This window comes from Hylobates moloch, unplaced genomic scaffold, assembly GCF_009828535.3.
Source record: "Hylobates moloch isolate HMO894 unplaced genomic scaffold, HMol_V3 SCAFFOLD_12, whole genome shotgun sequence".
NCBI lineage: Eukaryota > Metazoa > Chordata > Mammalia > Primates > Hylobatidae > Hylobates > Hylobates moloch.
This window is the reverse complement of record NW_026652287.1, coordinates 97,507,867-97,516,070: the sequence shown is the minus strand read 5'-3', so window position 1 is coordinate 97,516,070 and position 8,204 is coordinate 97,507,867.

Below are 8,204 nucleotides of genomic sequence, written 5' to 3'. Positions count from 1 at the left end.
GGGAGAGGGTGGAGATGTTATTGGCATCTAATGAGTAGAGGCCAAGGATGCTGCTAAACACCCTACAGTGTACAGGACAGACCCTACCACCACTCCAACAAGAAGAATTATTCAGTCCAAAATGTCAATAGTTAAAAAGTTCTGGAGGCAGATGGTGGTGATGGTTGCACAATAATGTCACTACTTAATGTTACTGAACTGTATACTTAAAATGATTAAAATGGTAAGTTTTTTATTATGTATATTTTTACCACAATAAAAAAATCAATAGTGCTGAGATTGTGAGCTCTAAACCATTGAGAGTCCTTGTGTAATGAAAGTATTTCAGTACTGCTAGGGAAACCAAAAGGTACTCTGTATCTGGTAAAATGCCATTCATAAAGCAAACAACTTTACTTTTTTCTTGTAAATCACATTTTGTTTTCCTTGACTGGCTTCCAAATTTCTTTCAGGCACTAGTCAATGATCCTAAACAATAGTTTCCTTCCCTGAATGCATACATAAATGAAAACAAAAACTATAATTAGGGTCTTTTTTTTTTTTGGCTGAAGCTAGTTTGACGTAGGTTTCTGTTATATACAACCAAAACTCTTGACAAGTAGAAGAAGCAGCAAAGAAATGTGGATAAACAAATTTTGTTTCACAGAAAATAAGAAAACTTAAAATTCACATGGGTTGCATGGAAAGGAAAGAAGAACAAAACAGTAAGAAGCAATGTGCTCCCAATAACACTGAAGAGAGCAGGAAAGACATTGTATTAGTCAGGGTTCTCTAGAAGGACAGAACTAATAGAATAGATGTATATTTAAAGGGGAGTTTATTACAGAGTATGAACTCACACAATCACAAGGTAAGGTCCCACAATAGACCATCTGCAAGCTGAGGAGCAAGGAAGCCAGTCCGAGTCCCAAAGCTGAAGACAATGTTTGAGGACAGGAAGCATCCAGCATGGGAAAAAGATGCAGGCTGGAGGACTAAGCTAGTTCTAGTCTTTCCATGGTTTTCTGGCTGCACTGGCAGCTGACAGATGGAGCCCACCCAGATTGAGGGTGGGTCTGCCTTTCCCAGTCCAATAACTCAAAAGTTAATCTCCTTTGGTAACACCCTCGAAGACACACCCAGGAACAATACTTTGCATCCTTCAATCCAATCAAGTTGACACTCAATATTAACCATCACAGATGTATTTACTTTTTCTGGTTTTAGTCACAAAGAAAGGGGCAAGTGCACACTCAACAATGCTCCACGAATAAGATCTATCTAGTGCTACCTCATCCTAGGCTTCTTCAGATCCACCATCTCCCTACTTTATAAGAATCCTACTTGTGTCCACAGTTAGAGCCAGCAATAATTAGTCACTTCACTGAAGTAGTTTAACTTCCTGTTTTTATCAGTAGCTTTTCTTCCTCAGTTTAGTCAATGGTAATTAAAATACTTCTACTGGAACCATACATATGATTAATAACTCTTACTGAAGCTGAATTAGAGCATATCATCCAACCATCACCCTTCAAAAGTTTGGATATTAATACAAATGAAAACGAAGCTCTAAAATTGGAATGCAATGATTAAAATCAATGGTTCCTTCTCACTTATAGCCACATCATAAAAATAAGTATTTTGCACAACTTTTACTAAAATTACCTTTTCTTAGTTCTGTAATGACAAATTGAAAAAAAAGGAGGTTGTCAATCTGTCAAAACAAGAGTTTTTAGTCACCTGTGTAGAAAAATCCTTGTCACAACACTGTAAGAATTTTAATACACAAAAGAGATAGGGAGAAGGATATATAGTAAAATATTTTAATGACATCAGGTATAGAAAAATTTAAAGAAAACAAAAAGTAGAAACTATAAAAGAAAATTAAGGCATCAGAAATATTAAAACTAAAACTTTCTGTATGGCAGAGACCCTACTGCCTTAGTCTGGGACAGTGTTTCTCAGAAGCACATAGGTGGCACCTGGGGAGCTTTGAAAAGTATTGATCCTAGGTTATACCTCCCCAAATTCTGGTTTTAATTGGTTGAAGGTACAGCCAAGGTACCTAGAATTTTAAAAGCTCCCCAAGTGAGTCTAATGTACAGCCAATGTTGAGAACCATTAGTCTAGGAAAAGAAAGTTATAATAATCTACAAGATATTTTTATCCGGAATTATGAAGTCTTATAGGTCAATGAGAAAAATTCAAAGAACCCAATATGAAAATGAGCAAGATTTGAATAGGCAATCAACTGAAAAGAAAACTCAGACCAATAAACAAACACAACAATACTCAATTTTCTAGTAGTCAGGAAAATAAAAAAATCCAAATTAAAACAAGATATCAATTCACACTGAGCAGATTGGCAAAATTAAAACATTTGTAAGTACCAAGGACTGGTAAGGGTATCAAGCAACAAGAACTCTCAAAGGTGCTGGTGGGAGTATAAACTGGTACAACCCTATGACAGTTAATTTTTTTTTTTTGAGACAGAGTCTCGCTCTGTCACCCAGGCTGGAGTACAGTGGCACGATCTCGGCTCACTGCAACCCCCGCCTCCCAGGTTCAAGTGATTCTCCTGCCTCAGCCTACTGAGAAGCTGGGATTATAGGTGCCCACCACTATTCCTGGCTAATTTTTGGAATTTTGGTAGAGATGATTTTTTGCCATGTCAGCCAGGCTGGTCTCAAACTCCTGACCTCAACAGATCCACTCGCCTCAGCCTCCCAAAATGCTGGGATTACAGCATGAGCCATTGTGCCTAGCAATTATAGGTAATTTTATGTGTTGGCTTGGTTAGGCTGAGGTGCCCAGTGGTTTGGTCAAATATGAGTCTAAATGTTGTTGCAAGTGTATTTTTTTAGATGTGATTAACATTTAAGTCAATAGATATTGAGTAAAGTCGATTACCCTCCATAATGTAGATGGGCCTCTTCCAATCAGTTGAAGGGCTTAGGAGAAAAGACTCAAGAAAGAATAATTTTGCCTCAAGACTCCAGCATCGAAGCTCTGCCTGAGTTTCCCATTTGCTGGACTGCCCTGCAGGTTTCAAACTCAAGACTACGACAGCAACTCTTACCTGAATCTCCAGCCTGCTGGCCCACCCCACCATGCCCACAATCATGTGAGCCAATTCTATAAAATAAATCTATATCTATACCCATATTTACATCTATATACATATCCATACCCATATCTATATATCTCTATCCTCTTGATTCTGTTTCTCTGGAGAACCCCGATTAATGTAAACTAACTTTAAAGAACAATTCAGCAATATCTAGAAAAGTTGAAGATGGGTATAGTCAATTTGAACTCCAGGTTTATAGCCTGTAGTCCTTCTCAAAGGGACAGGTGGGAAATGGGATGTGGATGTGGGACTTCTATATCTTTTTTAAAAGTTGGAGGTAAGGGGGCAAAACAAATATGGCAAAATGTTACAGCGTTTTAAATCAGGGATGGAGTATGTTTTACATTTTTGTGCAGTTTGAAATAATTCATAATTTAAATGAAAGCAATTTAAAAGCAACTTGTGTTAAACATGGTGGTGATGGAAGTGGCCCCAACCAGTAAGCCAAAGCCTCAATAAGGTCAAAGTGACAGAGAGCAGACCCAGCAGAGGGCAGGGATGGGAGAGAAATGGATTTCAGGGGAAAGCGAGTAACACTCAAGAGAGCCCCAAGACTTCTCAAAGTCCCTTCATGAACAAAAATTTCCTTTGACTTCTAAGATGGTTAGCTCATCATTAACTGTCCAGGGAAACAATAGAAATCTGGCAGAGGACATGATACCTTCAGGACATCACTGATGACACTAACCTTCATGACTCGGTTAAGGCAATGGCTTCCAGGTTTCTCCACTGTCAGGTTACTGTCTTCCTCTTTTCCTGGGGAAAGTGATCATATTTAAAAATAATTTATTGAAAATAATTAAATAAATGAACTTGCTATCCAATCAGAAGAAAACTTGGATGATTATTGCACCGCAGTGGGTTTTATCAGAAGTTGAAAGAAGATGGCACCCGACAAGAAAAACTGTACAAGGAATGGAGTGGGATGAAGGTAGAAAAAAAATAAGCGAACGATGTCACCCATTTTCCTTCTGTTAATTGCTTTTCTACTCCCCCTTCCTTTCTTGGTCTTGAAAGTCTTTTTTTCTTCCTCTTGTTAACTGGCTCCTGCTAGGTCCAAGTAGGAAGGAACCATGTCTCTATTTGTTTTTTGTTGTTGTTGTTGTTGTTTTTTGAGACGGAGTCTCGCTGTCGCCCAGGCTGGAGTGCAGTGGCGCAATCTCGGCTCACTGCAAGCTCCGCCTCCCGGGTTCACGCCATTCTCCTGCCTCAGCCTCCAAGTAGCTGGGACTACAGGCGCCCGCCACCACGCCCGGCTATTTTTTTTTGTATTTTTAGTAGAGACGGGGTTTCACCGTGGTCTCGATCTCCTGACCTCGTGATCCGCCCGCCTCGGCCTCCCAAAGTGCTGGGATTACAAGCGTGAGCCACCGCGATCTATTTGTTAATCATTGTATTCCCAGAGCTTATAGTAGTCAGTGATAAATGGATACTTACTGAAGAATGGGAAAGAAAGAGGAGAGAAGTGATAGAAAGGGAAAGAAGAAACAGTAAGATAAAAGATGGGAGAAAGGAAGGAACTTACTGATCATACCAGATTATTAATATATTCCTTAACATTTATTTTATTTATGTTCCATGACCTCAATAATATTAAGCTATATTGATTTAGGATAGTTTCTCTAAGTTTTTTTTCTAAAATTAGGTTGTTTTCTTACTTGATGTTACCCTATATTTACATTTTTTTCTATTGAGCATTGCCCTGAATAAATAGAAGGTTTACTGTCAATTTCAACCTAAAGCAATTAATTTTGAGTGGTGAATTTTCTAGTTTTCTAGGAAATGAATGGAAGATACCATTTCTGGTAAGCAAGACTTTTGGCTACCCTCAAAATACGTATTATTTTATATTAGATCACAATATTCTTCTTTGCCCCTGTGTTGGCCCCTTCTCTGGTGATGAACCAGTAAGAAAATTATCAAAATAAAAACCATAAAAACCATATTATATATTTACTGAATCATAAGGCCTCCAGATTGAAAGAAACCTTCAGAATCTTTTTACCCATCAGACACTTGCATCACCTCTACATCCCAATAAATGTTTTCTCCTTAAAATGATCAAGGGAATATATATATATTCCTCTATATGTATACTGTTCATATTTATCAAGGATATATTCGTCTCTAAGTAGGACCTGGCCTGACCAAAATACTTCAAAGACAATCTGACTGGTATATAATCTAGTAGGATTACCAATCCCTTTTTTTACTTATTCATTAAAAATAGAATTATTGCATATGATGTACATGGCATTTGTTTAGGCACTGGATATCCAGCAGTGAATTAAAAAGGCAATTCTTTCATATATATACCAAGGAAGAGAAACAGAGGAATATATATACATACACACACACACACACATATATATACATATGTATGTGTATATATGTATGTGTGTATATATATACACATACATATGTATGTGTGTGTGTGTGTGTGTATATATATATAGACAGAGAGGAAGCCAATTCAATTCTTATGCAGCTCTAAATGTGAACAAGCTCTTTCTTAGGCTGAGCAAAAGTCAACAATTTCCATCCTTTAGCACAGGTTATAAGCCCAAATATTTTTCATATGAAAGGCTTTTTAATGTTTTAAGAGAGTTGAATATTTTAAGATAGACAAGCTTTCCTATCCCTAACTCCCTTCTCTTTTCCAAACCAAACAATTAGAGTTTCTTCAATCATTCTGCCCAGGACACACTTAAAGACCACTTGTCAGTGTGTCAATATTCCTCTCCAGGTAGGGCCTGGCCTGCCCGGAATACTTCAAAGGTGATCTGACTGGTACATAATCTAGCAGGATTACCAATCCCTTTGTTTTACTTATTCATTAAAAATAGAATTATTGCTTATGATGTACACGGCATTTGCTTAGGCACTGGATATCCAGCAATGAATTAAAAAGCCAATTCCTGACCTCGTAGACCTTATATTTTAGTGAAGGCAAAGAGATAATAATTAAAATAAATAATAAATTGGCCATGTGCAGTGGCTCATGCCTGTAATCCCAGCACTTTGGAAGTCCAAGGTGGGTGGATCACCTGAGGTCAGGAGTTTGAGAATGGCCTGGCCAACATGGTGAAACCTCATCTGTACTAAAAATACAAAAAATATTAGCCGGGCCTGGTGGCACACGCCTGTAATCCCAGCTACTCCAGAGGCTGAGGCAGGAGAATCGCTTGAATCCCGTAGGCGGAGGTTGCAGTGAGGCGAGATGGTGCCACTGCACTCCAGCCTGGGTGACAGAGAGAGACTCCGTCTCAAAAAATAATAATTATAATAAATAAATATATTACAGGATACATGAATAGGAAATAAGTTTTACAGGAAAAAATTCAGCAAGGAGGCTCTAGTTTGGAGAAGGAGGATGCTGAATGACTTGTGTCAGCCTCTCGAGATGCATTCTTTGTCCTCTGCCTTGCTCTGTCCCAGGAGGTTAATCTATGGACTCTATCAGTGGAATCCCTTGCCCTCTGACTTCCAGCCCTTTAATTTGGGAATACCTTAAAAGCCTTAATTAAACATATCCTATGATCAAATGATCTTATTTTTAAGACTTTATCCTAAGAACATAATCAAAGAGGCACATACACATAAATACGGATAAGGATGTTCACGGCGCCATTACAATTACAAAAAAGGCATAGCCAGGTTGAACATCCAACAATAGGTTAAATAAATTATGGTAGAACATGAGATGCAATATCATGCAGCTATTAAAAATCTTGTTGTAAAATAATATATATTGACACGTGAAAATGTTCATGATATATTGCTAAGTGAGAAGAGGAGGAAAGAGTGGTGATGATGAGTATCAGGTGATCTAACTAGAACTCGCAGTCTTTTGCTTCTATTGCAACTATACATTTTGATGATATCAAGGATGCCTTTTAAAAGTTAGAAAATATTCTTTGCAAATTCCTAATGATTTCTTCTGCATTCTTTCTTTCTGGGATTTTAAAAAATTTTACCTTAAGTTCTGGGATACATGTGCAGTGCATTCTTGTTTACACAAGTAACTTTCTTAGCAAGATTTTTTCAGAGAACAATGATAAATTCAGCTCTAATGGAATTCCCATAAATTCCAAATTAGTCAAGTTTATATGAATGCAGATTTATTATAATCCAGAATGGAATGATTAAGAACAGAATATTCTCTTTTCCCCACAAATAGACCACAAATATATAAAATTATCCATGAAAACACGATCTTCTTTGATCTCATATGAATTCCTATCATTTGCCATGTAGTAAGGCCTTTCTCAGTATTTGCTCATGTATTATTTAATTAAAATGACTCATGAAACAAATGTGTCGCTATGCTGACTTCCCTATTGTCCATATTCACATACTTGAGTGTATCCTTCTTCCTGCCTGGAAAAGGCATATGCTGCCTTGGGCATCGTTTCAGTTAATCTCTTCAAACGGTTTATTAAGGAACATTCGTGAATGTAATTAAGTAGCAAACAGACTTCGAACAGCAGTAGGGAAACAATCTTGAATTCTTCACTCTGAAACTACTTCAAACGTTATATCCAAATAAAAAGAGGATCTTTACTACCTACTTCATCCCATCTGCTCAGGGAAGGCTAAATATCTATCCTGTTCCTATCTGGATAGGTGAAGATATTTAGTTTAAAATCCACATTCTATACATTTCCTCTCCCCATCTCATTTCACTTTCATCTTCTCGCCCAGCAGGAGAGAGTTAACTCAGCCAGAAACGTGGGTAAATACTGGAAACTTACTCAGATGCAGAAGGGACCGTGGCTCAAGATGTTATAATGTTCAGAAAGCAGGGAATGTGTTGGCTTGAGTTAATGCCAGCTTCCTTGTTTACTGAAGTGTGCTTAAAAGATAAGTCTTTGGAGTGTACGTGTGTGCAAACTGAGAAAGAGAGAGAGAGAGAGCAGAGAGGGAGGAGAGGGAGAGAAGAGGGAGGAGAGAGGGAGAGAAGAGGGAGGAGAGAGGGAAAGAGGGAGAGAGGGAAACGGAGAGAGGGAGGAGACAGGGGGAGAGAGGGAGGAGGGGGAGAGAGGGAGGAGAGGGAGGGGGAGAGAGGGAGGAGAGGGAGGGGGAGAGAGGGAGG